This window comes from Acomys russatus, chromosome 7 (genome assembly GCF_903995435.1).
Source record: "Acomys russatus chromosome 7, mAcoRus1.1, whole genome shotgun sequence".
Taxonomy (NCBI): Eukaryota; Metazoa; Chordata; class Mammalia; order Rodentia; family Muridae; genus Acomys; species Acomys russatus.
In genome coordinates this window covers 50741352-50761279 of record NC_067143.1, presented here as the reverse complement: position 1 = coordinate 50761279, position 19928 = coordinate 50741352, and positions in this window count along the sequence as shown.

Genomic DNA, 19928 nt, shown 5'->3' with positions numbered 1-19928 from the left:
ATCCAGCTGGGATGAGGCCGAGGTGGTGAAGGCAGCTTTTCCACAGTAGGCTTTTCTAACACTGAAGGACAGCACCATTGCCTGATTTTCATTGTGTTCAAAGGAAAATGCTCAGTTAAGTGTAGCCAAGCCACATCTAAATGTGAGTTCATCTTCCCAAGGCAGAACAGCCTCCAGAGTTGGGGAGGCAGGAGAGGAGGAGGAGACTGCGTGTCTCCCTCAACCATCTCTTGGGGTAATTGGAGGTGCCCTATCCTCCTGCAGAGGTCACCTGGATGTTGAGGAAAGCGTGGTTGTGCCACCACGAACAATCACAATGGCCTGCAGAGCCCTTCCCAGAGGGCTAACCAGCCCTAGCCTTCCAGGGCCTGGACAGACCAGTTCCTAGAAGTAGCAGAGAGCCAGGCTGCAGCTTGGACTCCCTCCTGCTCTAGCTCCTCACTTCTGTGGTCCCTGCGTTTCTGGACACCTGCTGCCCTTCACGGTCTCAGGTTCCTGTCATGCAGCCTGGCTACATCCTGGACTCATAGAAATAGTGGCTTCCTGAACCTGGGCTTGAGACCCTCTTAACCAGCCGCTAAATGTGCTTGAAACCACAGACGCAGCCATTGAAGCCTCTGTAAGGCAGGATAGAAGAAAAATGGTTCTCTCTCCATGGCTTCCCAGCCCTCCGTCTCCAGGCAAGTGCTCAGGACTGGAGGACATCTTCCTCTCTCAGCTCCTTGGCTTCCTCAGAGCCCTTGGATTAAGTGAGTGAGTCATACTGCGGTTCACAGACTGCAAATGTCTGCTTACCGCTGCATATGATGGAGTGTCGTGGCTGCTGCGACCTTCTTCTCTCAACTAGGATGTTTCTAGCGGAACTGTGATACTGGCCAAAGAGTTGACCAATCATTTCAGCCTAGGATGTCTTGGCTACCAAATGGTACCAGCTTCAGATCTGCAACATGCAGCTGGGCCACTATCTAGGTAAGTTCCCTTCAAGACAAAAACCACTATATATACTAGGATTAAAGGCATGCGACTCCACCCCTCCCAGAAAAAGATTTATTTTTGAGCTGGGTGGTAGCAACTCACCGTGGCCAAGGTAGATCTCTGAGTTCAATGCCATCCTGATCTACAGAGTGAGTTCCAGGACAGCCAGGGCTACACAGAGAAACCCTGCCTTGAACAAATAGAAAAATAAAAACAAACAAACAAAAGACTTATTTTAGTTTTTTTTTTTTATTATGTGTATGCATATGCATCTGGGGTGGGTAGTATATACACATAATACAAATACTCGAGGAAGCCGTAGGCTTCGGATTCTCCTGGAGCAGGAGTTACAGGCAGCTGTGAGCTGCCTGACATGGGTACTCGAAACTAAACACAGGCCCTCTGCAAGACCAGTACATGCTGCTGTTAACTGCTAAGCTAGCTCCTTTTAATATTTCCATCTGTTATAGTTTAGAGATGAAATGTCCCCCATGGGCTCATGGGTTTGAACACTTGATCCCTCGCTGGTGATGTTATTTGGAAGGGCAGACGTGAGGCCTACCCAGCAGCCTTCAGACCATCGGGGAGAGATTGCGGGCTATAAGACTGCCTGTGCCTCTAGCCAGGCCTTTCTGCCTCCTCATCCTCTGAGATGTATCAGGCCGAGCTCCAGGTTCCAGCTGCAGTGAACTCCACCATGCCGTGATGGATTATCCCCTCTCAGACTGTGAGCTGAGGTAAAGCCTTCCTCCTTTGGGCTTCTCCTGCCAGGTGTGGGTTCACAGAAATGAGAGAAGCAACTAACACACCACCAGGAGATAAACCTCTCAAGTCAGTGTGGCTCTTGCTCCAAGCGCTTAGCCCTCACGTGTTCCCCATCCTGCCTCCATCTAATAAGAGCAAGAGGCCAGATAGAGGCCCCCACCACAGGACCCATTGGATGGTCCTGTGGGCCAGGCAGACGCTCATTTGATAAGGAGCTTATTTAGACCCAAACCCTGTCCGATACGGTGACTTCAGTCTTGTGATAAAGGGTCAGAGAGGCACTTTGAGGCACAGTTCACACATGTAAACACTCCATCTGACGGTTGTTTATCTAAACACAGGGAAGCCACACTGATCTGAGACAGGATCCACTGGGAAGGGCATCTCCTGTGCGCTTCCCAGAGAGTACTGCCTCGACCCAGGGTTCACCCTGAGATGACATTGTCTCCAGCAACATCGCTCCAAACCAAGACCTCACTGTTGGAGATGACCTCACCCTCAGCACCGGACACAGTCGCATCCCAAACACTCAGTCATACCTATAAATTAAAACCCTAAGGTAATACGCCAATCATCCTGCTGTGAGCTGAAGTTCCCAGAGGGGAAGGGGAGGGGAATGCACCCAAGTTAAGATTTTACAAGGCCAAATGACTACACTTTGAGATTGTGGAGAAGATCCAAGTTATCTTGGGCTATTTTTAGTCCCTTTGAAAGCCATCCATTGCTCACCTCAGCGCCTAACCTAACATCCTTATGACTACTATGACATTACAATGTATTCTTAGCAGACCACTACGTCTTGCCAGTCCAAGAGCTCACAGTGTCATCAAATACCATCTGAAGCCTAGAGCAAGACTTCCTGCTGCTGTGCTGCAGCCCGCCTACCTAGGGCCTCCACCAATGTGTTTGCTAAATACTGTGGCATATTATTTTCTTCGTTCTGATCTTATATAACCCTGTCTACAATGCTATCTGGAGAAACGTGAATTGCTGTTCCCAGGCGGATCACTTATACTTGGCTCTAGAGTAAACTGCTATCCTCTCCAGACTCCACTTTGTCTGTTCTGGGCTGACCCGCAGTGCCTTCTGAGCTCTGTACTGGCCATATCTATTCTGGACAATGTCCCCAAATGTCTCCTGTCCCAAGATTTCACAAAGCATGGCCTTCCAGAGGCTACTCTTTCCTTTCCAGATCTGGATCACCAGACCTGCTGGGCACAAGTGGTCACGGCCATGGAACGTTGACACCCTTACTTGTGCTCCCGAGGGTTACGGTGTATCTACCTGTAAGATGAGGCTGAGCATAGCAGCAAGGACTTCGCCAAGAATAGAGTGTCTTGCTGTGCTGGGCCAAACAACCAAATGAACTTGACCCACCCATGACAATGGGGAAACTCTAGGAGAAATCTCCGTGTCTTGAAATGACCTGTCATCTACAAATGGGCCACATCCATAGATTCCCTGGGACACATGTGGCCTGGAGGGCATGGGTTGGGTGTGCTTGCGGCTGAGGATAATGGTCAGTCCTACCCTAAGCAGGATGTTACTCTTGGGGACTGACTAGGGATGAAGAGTGACCCCAGGGAAGCAGCTCTAATGGAATTTGAGGCACTGGGGTGAGCCAGAGGAAGTGATATTTACAGGCTTCCTGAAATCCTATAGTAGCTAAGTGTCAGTCATGGGCAGAACTTCAAAGCTCATCCACACCCAGAGTCTCGCTGAGCTCTTCCAACCCCTTAACAAGGGCCAAGGGCCTTTCCTCATTCCACAGGAACCAAGGCCCAGAGAGGTGGGGTGACTCCTGTAAAGTCCTACAGCAAATATGAATGGATTCTGGGGACAGTGAAAAGAGGGCCTGGGGTGGTGGTGGTGGTGGTTGTGGTGGTGGTGGTTGTGGTGGTAGTGGCTGTGGTGATGGTGGTGGTGGTGGTCAAACTTGTAGTCCTGGGTGTCTGTGAGACCATCGCTTATCTCTGGACTGAAGTCTCTGGAACTGGAAAGGAGGCTAAGAATCTCCCACAAGACTGCACAGAGGATCCATCCACCACATATGAAGATGCCGGCTCGATTCTCAGAAGCCTGCTCCCTCTCACCATCCAGCTGTATCATGCAGCCCACAGCTAGTGACCTCATGATGGAGTCAGAGCGGTCAACCAGGACGTCATCTTCCAGCCAGTGTGCTGTCTCCTGCTCTGAGGGCCAGCCCTCTCTTCGGGAAGTGTGTTAGCCGCTTTTCCTTCATGCTGTGGCAAAGCATGTGATACCCTAAGGATGGACGGGCATATTCTAGATCACAGCTTGAGGGTGCAGAAGGCTTGGAGATGGAAGCATGAGGCAGCTGGTGACAGTACGGCTACAGTCAGGAAGCAGAGAGAGAGAGAGAGATGGGCACCTTTTCACTCAGTGCAGAGCCTAGTCCGTGGAATGGTGCCACCCATATTCAGGTTGGGTCTCCTAACCTCAGTTAGGAAGTCCCTCCTAGGCATGCCTCCTCATAGGCATGCTTAGGAATTTGTCACCTGGGTAAGTCTAAAACATTGCAATAAAGATAATAATGAATTATCATTAATCGCAGCTGCTATTGTTGTTATTGTGATAATAAATGTGAGTGAATGCTGCCGCCTGCATTGCTTTCATGTGTGTGTCAGGGCGAAGAACTACTCTCAGAAGTCAGTTCTTACCTTCCATGCTGCTGAGGCAGGGTCTCTCCTGGTTTTGTTCTGTTGCATACTCCAGGTGGCCTCCAGGCTTCTGGGGGTGCTCTTCTGTTCTCACCTTCCATCTCAAAGCAGGAGCGCTGACATCACAGGAGCATGCACCTGCATCCAGCTTTTTCATGCAGGGGCCACAGATGGAACCTGGGTACTTGGGGTTGCACGGAAAGCACTATTGCCTGCTGAGCCATCTCACCAGTCCCTCCAGCTTAGCGGCTCTCAACTTGTACCTTGCGATCTTTTGAGTCACCTAAGACTATCAGGAAACACAGATATTTATAGTATGATTCATAACAGTAGCAAGAAAATAATTTTATGATTGAGGGGTCACCATAATATGAGCACTGGTTGCTAAAGGGTTGTAGCATTAGAAGGTTGATAACTGCTGCCATAGCTGATGCTGTATCCTATTGACTTGGCAACTGATATTAACCAACATAGCTAGATTTATGATTCTTGTTCCAGCTGGGTAGCAGTGGTGCACATCTTTAATCGCAGCACTCAGAAGGAAAAGGCAGGTGGATATCTGTGAGTTTGAGCACAGCCTGGTCTACAAAGCAAGTTCCAGGACAGCCAGGGCCACACAGAGAAACCGTGTCTCAAAAAAACCAAAACAAACAGACAAAGAAGATTCTTCTCGCAGGGTCTGTTACTTACATGCCTAAAGTGCCTACAGAGTGTGCCCATCGCCTCTTGGTTATAGACACTGGGTCTGTTGTGAGAGTTCTTATGGCTCTCGGAGCTTCGGTTGCCTTTGCGCTAATCTTAGAACTTTGAGCTCTCTAGCCTTAAGCTTGCAGTGAGCGTCAAAGGAGAGCACGCTGGCACGTGGAGTGACTTCAGCTCAGCACCCTGACGTCACCCCCCACAGAAGGGTTGACTTCGATGGCTGTGTGCTCTTTTCAGCAGAGTTTTACCTGCTGAGCGTTCCTGTGCCCACTTTATAGAAGAGGAAAACTAAGGGCTGAGGGCACACCCCTAGGGAGAGAACTGGTTCATACAAACTCTAGGGTTTTGAGAGCTCAGAATTTGAAAGCCCTGCTGAGGAGGCCCTTTCTGATTGGGTTCTAGAGAAATCTTTGGAGCCTCTGCCCTTTTGGCAAATCCCTGAGGATGTCTGGATCTACCCGTGCAGCTGCAAGGGAGCATCCTGGGTTAAGGAAGACAGAACCCAAATCCCAAATCCTGGTCCCCAATGCTGGATGTACCGGAAGCCACACCCCGTCCCTGAGCTTCTCCTGAAACGTTGACAGCCTTATCTGAGGGGGAGGGGGAGGGGCTAGGACTGGCTGGGGAATGTCAGAGGAAAGAAAAAGGTAGGTGAGAGAAAAATGGAGATGCCATATGGGACACCCCACCCCACCCCACTCTCGCGCCATGAGCTTGTAAGAACTGCTGTCTTCAAACGCTGACTTCCAACCCAAACTCTGTGCTTTCCCCAAACCTCGTGGGTGACGGCTGTGGGTAAATCATTTCTCCTCTCTGGCCTCAGTTTCCCTGTCCTTGGGATAGGAAATAGATGAGAGTCCTTGGAGTTTCAGGAATGAGGCCTCTGACCTCCCTACCTCACAGCCCCACCCCCCACCGCAAGAGCCCAAGAGTCTGTGGTATTTCATTTATCCACCTCCTGGTTCATAGGTACCACGGCCGGCAGGCTGATTACTCAACAGGCTTATTACGCTCGTTGGTGACTAATAGATTCTTCTTTTGTTTGTGTCTCAAAGCCATAGCAATAGCGTTGGCTCTCAGTAACGGCACTGAAATCACCATTATTTACCCTGACCCCTACCTCCAATGATAAACAGGCCAGCCAAAATACGGCTCCTTAGTAAAAGGGGGAGTTCGTGTCTCTTCTCTGGACCAGTGGCCGGTATCCTGAAGCTGGTGTACTGGGGGAGGGCTGACCTGATGAAGGGCAGAGAATCAAGGATTAGGTCATTTATCCAGTTCTTTCCAGCTCTGACCTACACATTAAGGCTCCTCAGAGGGAACTGTGAGTAGATACCATCTTGGCTTTGAAAGGTCAAGAGTGTAGGATTAAGAGCCCGCCCAAGAGTCAGACAGCCTGGCTGTGGGTCCTGGCTCCACTACCTGCTGGCTAGGTGACCCTGGGCAAGTCATAGCTTCTTGGGGGAGCTTGTCCTGTCTGAAAGGAGACAGAAATAAGATGACCTCAGGCTGAGCAGCATGGTACATGCCTGTAGTCCCAGAAACAGTTCAGCTGGGGAAGGAAGATGGTTGAGTCTTGAGGCAAGCTAGGAGGAGGTACTCCTGAGAAGCACATAGCACACAGTAGGCCCAGCACCCAGTGGGCACTCAGAAGCTACAGCTGTGCCAAGGCCTGGAGCCTCAGCAGGATGCATGGGACATCCTGCTGACAAGTGGGAAAGCAAGCAGAAGCCGGTCACTGTCAAAGCCACGTGGCCTCTCTCTGTTTCTCCTCCATCAAAGCCCCAAAGAACAAAATTGCCCAGAAACACAGCAGTACTGTGGGACCCCAGCGTCTCTGTGTTGTGCAAAGTTGCTAGTTGCTAAATTCATCTGGAGCAGGGACTACCTTCCAAGGCTGTTAGCCTCTTTTCCCAGGTCTCGTGGATTTCAGGGCTTCCTGGATTGTCTTGGGGGCCTTCCTGTCACCTGCCCTAAGCAGTGTGTCCCAGTTCGCTCACCAACCACAGGCCCATTTCCTCCCATCCGCACCAGCCTGCAGGCCCACGCCCTGCCCTACTGTTACATAGAGATGATTGTAGCTGATAACGCCGCCTGCTTCCACTCACAGTGACAACAGCCAGGGCAGCCTGTGAGCTAGTGAATGTTTAACAGTCGCCTCCCTGAAAGAAAAAGAAAGTTTGATTTATATCATTTGCCAATTTCCGTGGTGTAAATACTTCCTTCCTGACTGATTTCAGCCTGCTGATCTAACAGCAGGGAGCAGAATTAGGGAGATGAGGGGGGCGTTCTCCACCCCCCCACCCCACCCCGCCTTCCTGCTGGGGCCAGCAGCCCCAGACCAGATGGATGGATATATAGGCTCACCGTGATGGCAGTCTCTATATACGCAGGCTGGAGGTCAGTCATACCACCAGAGGCACTTCTCTCAATGCCATGACTGCTGTGAAATGGCAAACCAGTCTCAAAAGTGAACACAGGAGAATCTTTCCCAGTTTAAAAAGGTGGCTGAATTCCTAGAAACACTAGGATGTATTAAAAATCCTGGGGGGTGGGGGGTATGGGATGTGCTTATGGTGTAATAGAGTTAGGTTCAAGTCATAGGTAATATCTTTTCAATCAACAATTCATCCTGAAAGACTGTCAAATGTCCGTTTTTACAAAATGAAGACCCCCAGCTCACTGTGATCCCCAAAACTCACTCCTACAAATTTCCAATTAAAAAAAAAATCTCCACAACATTCCCTTCGTTTAGTTCTTGGCACCTGTTGAGATCTACATGTGCAATCCCTTCACCCCAGTGACCACTCTCTAAGACCCTACCATGCTGGGGGGCTTTGCTAACTCACTCATGACTTCCTTCCAAAGTCTGATGTAAGTTTAGCCATCAATCCACTCAAGATCCACCCACCATCCATCCACCATCTATCCATTCACTCGAGTTCATCCGTCCTCCACCTACCTACTCCCTATACCTCCATCCATTCACCATCCTTATATCCGTCATTCATCTACTGAGTCATACATCCAGCATTCACAAATCCTCCATCCATCAGCTACCTACCTTCCCATTCATCTACTAGACAAAACCTACCATTCCTCTATCAGCCCATTGAGCCATCCATGTATTCATCCATTTACTCAATATTCATCCATCCATCCATCCATCCACCCATCTACCTGTCCATCCATCTGTCCAATCACCATCTAGCTGTCCATCCATCCATCCATCCATCCATCCACCCATCTACCTGTCCATCCATCTATCCATCCACCATCTACCTGTCCATCCATCTATCCATCCACCACCTACCTGTCCATCCATCTATCCATCCACCACCTACCTGTCCATCCATCTATCCATCCACCATCTACCTGTCCATCCATCTATCCATCCACCATCTACCTGTCCATCCAGCTATCCATCCACCATCTACCTGTCCATCCATCTATCCATCCACCATCTACCTGTCCATCCAGCTATCCATTTACACCTCTACCTGTCCATCCAGACCAGCTATTGGTACCTCAGCACTCATGATGCTGCCAGTCTGATTCTGGTCCTCGAGAAGCTCTCAGATAAATGGGACTCATATATCGGAGTGTACATCACAGAGCAGGTCAGTGTGGAGTGCCAAGTGGTGATGAAGCAGGTGCCTTTGGCCAGTGTAAAGAACAAGAGGCCCAGTGTTGGTCTTGAACAACCTGGATTTGATTACTCCCTGTATGGGCATTTGCTGTATAACCTCAGGGGTGTGGTGTCCATCTCTAAGCTTTATTTTTCTCACTTATAATACTAGGAAGTGTAAAAGCCTGATCTCACAGAGCTGTTGTACTCAGACATTGGAATAAAGATCTTGATGGCCACACATGCCCAGGCAGGGGCCTCAGAGTCCAGGCAGCCAGTCCCTGGATCCTAGTGGTCTCTGTAGCCAGCTTCTGACCCTGAGGGTGGGGAGGTTCCTATCTCACCTATGGTGGGAACTTTTCCATGAATAGACTGATTCATAGATGGCCCTGGCTTCCCAGACCAAAAGGCATAGTTAAGTGAACTTTCCAAGCTGACCCAGAGCTCTCACCATTTTCCTGATAGCTGGAGTGACCCGACCTGGGCAGGCTAGATGGCTTAGTAAAGTGAGTCGCCAAGCATGCTCCATGTCAAGCAAAGCTGAGACAACTAAAGATAAATACAGTGCTGCCTCTGGGAGCTGCAGTCTGGCAGAGAGGGGAAGCCTGCCACTAGCCCTCACTAGCCATGGCTTGTCCTTATCACTCACCTTTGACTTTGGCTGATGGTTCCCAGCATACTCTTATGCCCTCTGACACCTTCCTTCTAGCCCCATGGCAGACCCTTGCTCCCTCAGGGGATGCTCCTGACACAGGCTTTGGAGCTCTTGGCTGCATTACACCCCCTTGGGGAGGAGGAAATCACCCTGCTTCCCTGTCTTCCCTCAGCTCCAATATGATCAGGGCCCCACGGCCTACAAAATAGCAAACAGCTGCTGTGACCATGGGCTGCCCAGACCCCAGGGGCCAGAGGGAAGCAAGCCAAGGGGAACTTGGAGAAAGAGCTCTTAATAACATACCTTCCCCAAGCTGCTTCCAAAGAAACTTCTCCTCACAAATCATTCCATAAACACTTAGCAGGCTCTCAGGAAAGCGTGCACGGCTCTCACCCGGCTATTAGGGGGCTCCTCACAAGTAAATTGAGACCAGGCAGCAGAGGCCGGTGCCAAATCCCCTTTCCTGCCCTCTTCCCATGCGGCCTCTTCCTCCTCCACCCTGGTCCCTTCAGCTCCCAGGGCCAGGGTCTCCCACTATACCTTGGGCCGCTCCTTAGCCTGCTGAACAGAGGGGGCCTTCCGTCTCCTTGGAAACTAGTCCAAATCCCTGTAACGCAACTGCTAGATTTTCAGAGGGTTCTCCTGGCTGTACATAGGCCTAAATTCTACAAAGACTTCTAAGGGCCACAGTACCACGCCAGTCATCAATAGATTGGGTGACCCATATCTCTGCTCTGTCCCCACTATTCCTCGGCGGCCGCTGCTGGTGCCTCTTAGGCTGGGGCTGCTCAATGGGGAAACAGCTCTAGGTTCATCCAAGTCACGCTGGAAAATCCCTCCCATCCAGCAAGCCCCCTCCAGGGAGAGCGTTGAGCAACGCGCTGGCCTGGCAAATATCCAGCCCTTGGCTAATATCCAGCCAGGATCAGGGAGTGACCGGACTGTTCAGAAGTTGACACGTTTGCTTAGAGGTTCACGGCTTGTTGGGAGGGCACGGCTTTTATACGGATGTCTGAGAACAGCGGAGTGAGCTGGCACTCCAAGACAGTTCTGGATCATAATTGGGTTTGGGAAACACTTCAAGAACGACTTCTCCCTTTTCTTCTCTAGGCGAGTATCATTTCGAAGGTCAGAAAGCTCTCTAGTGCAAACAGAAAGCCTGGTTGGGATAAATAAAGCATTTGGATGAAAAGAAATGTGTGGGTTCATAGAGCCTGAAACAGGCCTTAGCCACGGATCTTGGCGCTTACTGGAAGGCTGGTCCTGAGCAAACGTGAGCATCTCAGCTGCGCCATGGGGACAGACCTGCCTGTCTCACGGATCCACAGAACAGCTCTCCTTGCCCCACCACCCTTACACATACTAATAGGAGGCCTCCCAAAGGTGCCCAGAGGCTGGGCCCTCACACATCACATCAGGAACTGCCATCTGTCCACCAGGAGATGACTCAGGGACCACTCATTTTGTCTTTTTTAGCAATGTTCAAAGAACATCTTCTATGCACCAGGTGCCGAGCAGCATGCTGACCATGACAGACCCAGGCTTGCTCCATGAGAAGTGAGCAAGAGACAGGGGACTGACATTTATAGACAAGGAATAGCTTACCCTTTGGGTAAGAGTCACAGTATCCCAAAAGTCAAAGGATGAACTATTTTCTTCAGAGAGATAGGACTTGGGCTGTAGGCTTGAAGCTGCCAGGAAACAGAAATGTGGGTCCAAATGGCCTCAGTGAGAACCAGCCTTCTGGTTTATCTGCCCCAGAGGAAGGCATGGTGGATGGACAGGGGGGGGGGGGGGGGGGGGGGGGGGGGGGGGGGGGGGGCAGGGGGGAGGAGGAAGTTTAGCTCTCGTAATTGCAACTCAACCTCAGCGCCAGCATCCAGCTGGGGCTCTAAGGCTCAGACAGGCACAGGGCACTGTTCCATGTCACACATCATGGGAACTAAAGAGTCACGTGTAAGCCCAGGACCTTAGCCCATCTATGCCTATGTCTAACTTCAGGATAAGATGCTAGTCAACCTCTTTTGTGGGTCTGAGACAGAGGGCATCATCCCAGGATGCCAAGCATAGTGCACACCACTCCTCGGTGTAGCTGGAGTACACAGGGCAAAACCTACAGCCTCATTCAAAGATTTTTATCTTCTCAGAGTTCAAGGATGAGTAACCATGGCTACTGAAGGGTTTGGCACAGTCCCTTCCAGACACCTCTTTGCCATTTTGGCAGTGAGGGGACTCTTTTTTTCTTTTTCAATACAAATTATTCAACATGGCACAAAATACCCCTCCACTCATAAATGTGTCCACACATAGTGTTGTTCAGCAGGCCACACCTCCGTTCCCACCTCTTGGCTTTTGCTCACTTTGTTCTTCCCACCTTCTTCTACTAAGCACTCTTCATGTCCACACTCCCTTTCTTCCCAGAGCTTGTCCTGAGTCCTCCTCTTCCCAGAAGGTAACTCAAGAGGGGAGAGAAAGCACAAGTTCCAGCCAGAGCATTAGTGAGCGTACAACCGAGAACCAATCGCATCTCCTCTCCCAGGCTCAGTGTTTCTTACCTATAAAACACTGCTAAGCTTCCTCAGTTCCTGCACTTTGGTGATGATTAAATGAGGGGAGCATAAAACGTCTCTACAGACTTCAGACGGCTTTCAGGACATTATTTTGTGACCAGCGATCCCATTGCCCTAAAGCGCAAACATTTGCTTACATGTCTGGGTGTGGCTGGTGCATACCTGCAATCCAAGCAGGATTGCAATCCAAGCAGGATGGAAATAGCAGGCTCAAGAATTCAAGGGCATCGTGGTTATATGATAGAAAGAGTCTTTCTCAATAGTCTTTATGAATATTCAAATATTTCGTCTCCTTGCTTCCAATGGGTCACATGTCTTTTCCTGTGGCCATGAAGATACGGTGCTAATGAGACACACTCTGGTCTCACTCCTGGCCATGGTGCTGAGGTTTAGAGCCTGCACTACCTGAAATAAATGTACCAATGTGTGGGCTGGGCAGAACAAGACCACAGTGTAGTTCTTTGGTGGGCCAACAGTCACATGTGCTTTTATTTACGTGCAAAATAATGCCTTCCTGCCTCTTCTCCTTCCCCAAACAGAAAAGGCAAGGGCTTATGATTACCTAAATAAGGAACTCTGGGAGATTTCTATTTTTGTCCTTCAAAGTTAGTTGTAATCTTTAGGTCCTGCTGTCTTCCAGGAGGCAGGATTCCACACTGCAGACTGAAAGAGAATTGGGACAATGCAACAATTCAAGCTCAAAGTAACAACGAAAGGAAGACAACACCCAGAGCTCCCAGTACATAACGTTAACCAGCTCTTCCAATGGACCACGTGGGAGTCTCCCAGGCCTGGTCAAGGGAGGAGTTATTTGGATGGAGTGACAGACCTTCTACTCCAAGGATGCCTACATGCCAACTCCTAGACCACGACTAGGTTAGACTAAAGGACAAAGGACAAATTTTCCATTACTGTCACAAAATACCTGTGGCTGGGTAACCAACCAAGAAAAGGGACTCCTTTAGCTCACAGTTTTGAAGGGCAGAAGTTCAAACAGATGCATCACCTACATCATGGATGGCGCCATGCTGTGGGACACTTGTGAAAAAGGGTGATTACATGATTGGACAGGAAGCCAGAGAGAGGAAGCCAGTAAGGACCTTGTGATGGCTAACAGTCACTGTCATCAGGTACATCTGTTACATGTTTCCAGAAAGGTTTAACTGAGGAGGGAAAGCCCACCTTGGATGGGAGCGGCCCCTTCCATGGGCTGGAGAGCTGGACTGAATAAAGAGGATCAAATGAGCTGAGCACAGTCGCTCAGGGCTCTCTGCTTCATGACTGCGGGCGCAATGTGCTTCATGCTTCTGCAGCTGTGCCTTCTCCATCATGATGAACTAGACCTTCAAACCATGAACCCAAATAAGTTGCTTTAGTCAAGCGTTTTTGTCACAGTAACTAATGCAGGCCTCTCACAGGCTCGATCTCTTAAAGATTTATCTTTTTAAATTTATATACATGGGCTGGAGAGATGGCTCAGTGGTTAAGAGCGCCACCTGCTCTCCCAAAGATCCTGAGTTCAGATCCCAGCAACCACATGGTGGCTCTGTAATGTGATCTGATGCCTTCTTCTGGCCTGCAGGTGTACATGCAGGTAGAACACTGTATATATAATAATAAATCAATAAATCTTTTAAACCTTTATATTCATTAATTATTTATATGTGCATGTGCATATGTGTATGCACAAATGCACATGTCACAGTGCAGGCGTAGAAGTCAGAGGACAGCTTGCAGTAGTCTGATCTCTCTTTCTATACTGTGGGACCCACTGGGCCATCTCCACAGCCCTCAAACTCTTTTAACATGGTGCAATCTGGTACCAGCTTCTCTCGTAAGAACCTCTGGGGGACTCACTCAAATCATCTCTAGAAGAAAGCTCTGGGAAAATGGTTCAGGTGGTAAAGAGCCTGCCACTCAAGCTGAGGAAGCAAGTTTGGATGCTAGCACCCAAATAAGCAAAGCACTGGGATTCACATCCGAACCCTCAGAGCAGACAGAGCCAGCTGGATCCTTGGAACTCATTGGCCAGCCCCTAATCAGTGAGCTTCATGTTCAATGAAAGTCCTTGTCCAACGGAAGGCATTTGGTGTTAGCCTCTGATCTCCCACACCACAAACTCACATGCAAAGAATCGAGCCACTGTCAACTTGCCCAAAGTCGAGGAGCTGGAGGAAAGAGGAGGCCAAGATGCCAACTTTCATCTGCCTGTCTTTCAGGCTTTGTCCTCAGGGCATATTCTTGCCCAGCAGGGGGCATTCATGCCCACACACCAACAAGGCTGCAGGCTTCCTGGTGGGACAGCCTTGAGGATGGTGGCTGGAATGTGGGACAGTGCCTAACCAGATCATAGCTGTGCTGGGCCTCCCGCTTTCCTGGGAGGACCTCTTCCAATGCAGACCGAGACTGCCGCACTCCTCCCATCTCGAGCCAACTCAAGCAACTCTCAGCTGCATCAGTCTGTCCTAGTGGGCGAACCAAGGGGCTTTGCCTCAGGATTTATTCTTCTCTCTGTTGTCACCTCTATTCTCTTCTGATCTGGGAGTATCCTCGGAGTGTTTCAGGGGAGGAAAGGCCAATGCCTCCAATTTCTTCCTGACAAATGTAAAATGAGCCAGAGGCCATTGGGGAGGTAAAGGGATCCCTGAAAATGCTTGTGTGCATTTTGGAGGGGAGTAAGTTCACATAGACGTAGGGTTCTGAGTATGCCCCTCAGGGCCTAGCCCGGCCAGGTGACAGGCCAAACCAGATACCTACCTCTTCCCTAATGTACACGAGCCACACAGAGGCTCAGGCCACATCCCCAACTGCGTGGGCACCACCAAGGGTCCCAGAACACAACATTTAAACACAGAACGTGGTATGGAAGAGGGGACCATCCAGTCTGAACTCTTCATTGGTGCAGAGAAGGAAGTTAGCTTTTCTTGGGCCACGCAGTAAAGCCAGGACTGCTGCCTGACCGTGCCTTAGGTTTTTGGGGGGGTAAAACACAGGTTTGTGGAGAAACTAGAAGGAGGCAGAACTTGCTAAGCAAACCTGAGAGGATAACACTAGCCCTCCATGGACCAAGTGCAAGCTGTGTGCAGGACACCGGACCCAGTGTGTGACAGAGCTCATCTTGTTTTGCCTTTTCAGTGCTCTGTGAGATTATCATCCCCACCCCCTGTGTGTGTGTGTGTGTGTGTGTGTGTGTGTGTGTGTGTAAGCCAAAGCTCCACAAGGGAACTTTTTAGAGAGACATGTGGCTGCATACATATAGAAAAGGCACTTGAGCTGTGCTTGTAAGATTGGGGAGCTTTACTCCAGCCAATTTTATACCTTATTTTGTTTAAATGCTGAGAAACGGAGGCTCAGAGAAGTCAAGGAACGATCTCAAGACCACACAGCTGGGGAACTGGCTAAGCTCAGCCTCTAACTATCTGGCTGCGAAGTCCACGGCCACACCTCTCCACCCAGGGCCGTAGCACATCAGCATCCGAGGGACTCTGCCCTATATACTGTACCAATTTGCTGGACCCAGGCCCAAGGGAGTGAGTGGCTAGGAGGTCTAGGAGGCCCCAGAGGGAAGCTAAGGGGGTCTAGATGCAGCCTCCCAGCTGGCCTGTAAATATTATACAACCCGAAGACCTCTAGGCATTGCCACACCCCAGGGCTCTAAGGGCAAATCAAACCTAATCCAGAGCTTCTCTACCCACCCTGTAGCCCACAGCCTCTCTAGCCCGCATTTCCCTCCCTGGCCTCCTTGCAGGCTAGGCAGACAAGTCCCCAGGGGCCACCTGCCTGGGGCTGTCTGAGCTCCCTGTGTGGGATGTGTACAGAGCCAGCCCTCGAGTGGGGGCAATGGTCCTTGAAAAAACCCGAAAGCATTCCTTGTCAATGTGACGTGACGGCAAGGATCGGTGGGAAAGGGTGGGAGGGAGGAACGGGTTGGGTCGTGGGAGAGAGCAAAGTCTAACCGAGGCCCCTCCCATCGCCCAGCACCTGGTTGAGTAAGGCCTATCTGCACAGCTCTGCTCCTGAACCTGCTGAAAGTCAGATGAAGCCAGGGAAGCTCAGAGAGGCCTAGTAACCTGCCCAGGGCACACAGCCTCACTGAAGTCTTGCTGAGAGCATGAGTGCTAGCCTGGGGCTCCATCTGAGGCCTCTTTTGCCATCCTGCCCAGCTCTTTTCTGGCTCATGGGGTGGGGGTGGGGGGCCTCAGGGAGGTAGGCAGCCCACCTGCCAAGTGCACTGAGGCGTTGGGATGTTGGCAGGGATGACTGAGATGCCTTCTTCTGGGAGGGGTTGTGGTCTGTAGATGCTATGGTCTGCTGGCTCTGTGAACAGGATGAAGTGATGAGCCTGGGCCGGGGCCCAAGCCCTGGATACAGGGGAGGGGGGTGACTCGGCAGAGATGGAGAGACAGCAACAGGCTGGAGCTTCCTGCCTCCCATTCCTGTTGAAATGAGAGAGCTGTCAGATGTGAACCTGCAAGCAAAACAGCTTTCATCTTCCTCAAATCAGCTGGCCTGCTTGCCAGAGGCCATGAAGAGCCAGCTTGCTGACTGTTGACATTCCCTCGAACTGTGGTAGAGAGTCACTGGACCTCACCTGACGATCCAGCTTCTCCTCTCAGCCACGTGTATGTCCTTCTGCCTAATCTCACATGGCCCCAGGGTCTTGAGAGGGGCCAGAGTACGTAGACTGGTGTCTGATGGAAAAGGCTCCATCTATGGGGCTCTGGAGGACCCATGCTAGGTGTGAATTTTCCAGGGTGGCTGTTTGGGGGGGGGGGTCACATCGCTTTACAAGTAAGGCCAATAAACGTTTTGGTTCCCTCGGGTGAACTTCGGTAGAATCGTTTGGTTGTTGGGACCTTATAAGGAGAGGCAGGCATAATAGATAACATCTCCCCAAGGAAGGAATTCTTGAAACAGGGGCCATACAGTCTGTCTGAACCTCCTTTGTGCCAGGAGAGGACCAAGAGACCCCAGGGCAAGGGTAGCCTTTCACAAGCCACTTGCAAATCAGGCAACAGTCAAGAATGGAGGTGAACATGGTAACTCTGGAGTCACCGTTCTGGGTTCAAATCTTAGCTCCTTAAGTAGGGCCACGGGAGCAAGCCCAGCTCACAGGTGGGGACGGAATGATCACTGTAGAGAATGCTTAGGAAGGTCCAGCATGAGCCATCTCCAGCATGTTAGAGAGTCCGGGGTGGCCACTAATTACCTTTCCATAAGAGCTTAGGGCAATGAGGCAGACACCTGCCTGAAACTGCTCCTGACAGCTGAGCCCAGCTGTGGCCTATCTTCCATCAGAATTGAGTAGCTCAGTGCCCAAGTCCCCAAGGAGTGTCACATCATGCCCTGTACAGACCCTTCAGACAGTGAGAGGACAAGGATTAGGTACCTAGCTTCCCAACACCTCTTTGCAATCAAAACAAATGACATTTTTTTCTCTCTCTCTCTTTGGTGTGCATTGGTAAAGACTGAGGTGGGCCTTAGGACCAGATGCACTTTCCCAACCCACTAGGCCACCAACGGCCACCTTCATGGTCCCATTTCATTATGTGCAAAACGGGACTCGCTGCCCTCCTTTGCAGGGAGATGGACAAGGCTTCCTCTCCGGAGTTGAGACTCAGAAGTTAAAGCTCCTCTGATTTTTGGTGACTCAGTCAACTACCCTAATGCCAGCCCAGGTGGAACACGTCCTGGTGTGGCTGGGGATCCCCAAAGACTAGTCTCAGTCTTGCTTCCCATGGGCATCAGGGTCCCCAGAGAAACCAATGCTGAGGCCAAAAATGTTGCCCTAAGTGAAGGCTTCATGTTGGCAAAGGAAGTGGTGACCTTTCCCTCGGACAGCGACCCTGGAGACGTGTAAGTAGGAGACGCCCACGCTATTCTATGCAGCTGTGTGTATGCCCTAAATGTTCCACAACGAAAGGTTTTGAGTGTTTTCGTGGATCACAAGTCATCTTAAATACAACCAGTAGCCTGCAGCAGCCAGGCAGACTTCACCAGGGGCCCTTCGCCTCATCTAACTTTGCCCACTACAGACTGAGCCCCAGTTATTCAAGACACCTAGAGCTGGCAGCGCTCCCAGGCGCACCCCCTCTGTGCTTCTGGCCTCCATGACTCCAGTGATGCAACCCCAAGAGGACAGCGTCCTCTTCTGCACCTTCCCCTTGCTGGCTCCCTGCCACTCTCCCTTCTGTTCCTATCCTGGGTGGCCTGCAGGTGGGTTGCACCACAGGTGGCAAATATTTGCTGACCGAGGGAATGTATTGTCACAGAAGACACTTGGCAGGTGTTTGTGCATACACTCTCAAGAGGTGAAACAGGGGGCAGGGCCAGAGAAGGAACGGCCTGAAACCCAGCACCTGTCGGGAGGGGGGAGCCTAGGCAGTGGGGGGCCCCCCCAGCTCCAACCAGGGTCATGTTCAAAGGCTGAAGAAGGCCAGGGAAAGATCAGACACTTGAACAACAGGCGTGAGACACGAAAACACCATCGGAGTCTGGATGACGGCTCCATAGCTATGGGGGAGGCTGGTATAGGGATGCAGGCCAGGTCTGCCTAGCAGGGTTGGGGACGCGCTTTTAGGAAAGACCTAGAGACCAAGGGAAAGCTGAGCATGCACAGCACAGTGTGGCACACTAAGACCAAGGTGAGGAGAAGGTGCCGATGCAGTGTGCTGGGCAGAGCGCCCCCTAGAGCCACAGGACCCCAACTCCTCCCTTCTGGGTTCCCTCCCTCTCCACTGTCCATCAGTACCAATCACCGGGAGGCGCTGGGACACCTTGACTGCAGGCCTCCTTAGGAGGGAGACATTCTCTAAGAACCTAAGGCAGCTCAGCAGTTAAGAGTGCTATCTGTTCTCCTAGGGGTCTTGAGTTCAATTCATGGCATCCACGTAGTGGCTCACAACCATCTGTAATGTGATCTGATGTTCTCTTCTGCCATACAGGTGTACATGCAAATAGAGCACTCATATACAATAAATAAATAAATAAATATCTTTTTAAAAAACAATCAAAATAAATAAATAAATAAATAAAAATAAAAAATAAAAAACAATCAAAGGCAATTTTGGAGCTCCTGGATGCTCCTGAGCGAGACCGGAAGTCATTCCCAATGCACCCTACATAAAACCATGTTCCCATAGTGCTCCCACAGTGCTTCAGGAGAGATGCAGATATGGTGCTCCCCAAGAACTGGGGAGGCGGTGCTCCCATGATGCTGTCCAATAGATGCAGAGATGGTGCTCCCCAAGATATGTCGACAAGATGTCCCTACGATGCTCTCTGATATAGACATGGATGTGGTGCTCTCACAGTGCTCCCCACAACGCTCCTCGGGAGACACAGATATTAAGACCACTTCCTGCAAGGCCAGCATGTGCCCACAGGATGCTGCAGCCAGCCAATCCAGCTTCAGGGCCATGCTGCTTGGTGGCATTTTCCTTCCTGCAGCTTGTCATCCTGACTGCTTAATGACCTTCTGCCTTTGAGGCTCTTAGAGCCTCTAGCTGGAGAGATGCCTGTTGGGTCCTCGGAACTGAGTCCGTATGTACACTGCCTTCTGGATTCCCACTCAGGGCTGGGAGAACTTGGGGAGAGACACGCGCCAGGGTGAGGGGAATGCCGATGCTGGACAGCCAGAAGTCTCCAACATCTTCTTCTCATGTGTGCCTGCACAACCAGAGACAGAAATGGGAGAGTCTGCAGGTGGGGGTGGGGGTGGGGGTGCACATTGGTTTGCCACACTGCTCCGGGTCTCAGAAAATAGTGGTCCCCTGTAAGTTTTAGGGGCTTTGTTGGGCTGGACTGGGAGGGTCTCACCGGCGCCCTTCTGACCTTGGAAGTGCCTGGCCATCAGGAATCTCTGATTCTGGTGGCACCTAGGAAGAGGTGGTCCTTGCTCAGACAGCCCCCACTCCATGCCCACACTGTCCTGCCCCTCATCTGAACTATGT